The sequence below is a fragment of the Lampris incognitus genome, chromosome 8 (genome assembly GCF_029633865.1).
Source record: "Lampris incognitus isolate fLamInc1 chromosome 8, fLamInc1.hap2, whole genome shotgun sequence".
Taxonomy (NCBI): Eukaryota; Metazoa; Chordata; class Actinopteri; order Lampriformes; family Lampridae; genus Lampris; species Lampris incognitus.
The window spans coordinates 16,113,231-16,113,629 of NC_079218.1; positions in this window are offsets into that span (position 1 = coordinate 16,113,231).

Below are 399 nucleotides of genomic sequence, written 5' to 3' on the forward strand. Positions count from 1 at the left end.
GTGCCTCAAAGTTGGCTTAAGGCAAGGAGAGATCCTAAGTGAGGGTTTTGTGAGCATAGCTGACATCAGGCCTCAGAAAAGTAACAAGACTGGGTGACTTCAGGATGACTTCGTCACTTGGATTGACAGGAGCATTAGGGAAGGCTAAGCTTGAGACCAGAGAGTCACCCATTCAGAACCCTGGTATGGCTGGGAGTACGCTGAGTCACAAATGGCACTTTATCTCCAACTGCTATAATGTAAGTTGCTCATTGGCTAACAGCGAATAGCTGTAAACAACCAATGTTGACCAACGTGCTATACAATGTCAAGTTAAAAAGTGAACAAAGTGCTTCACAATATTAATAGATAAAGATTAAATAAACAAAACAAAGCACAGTAATAAGGTCAGGACTACAT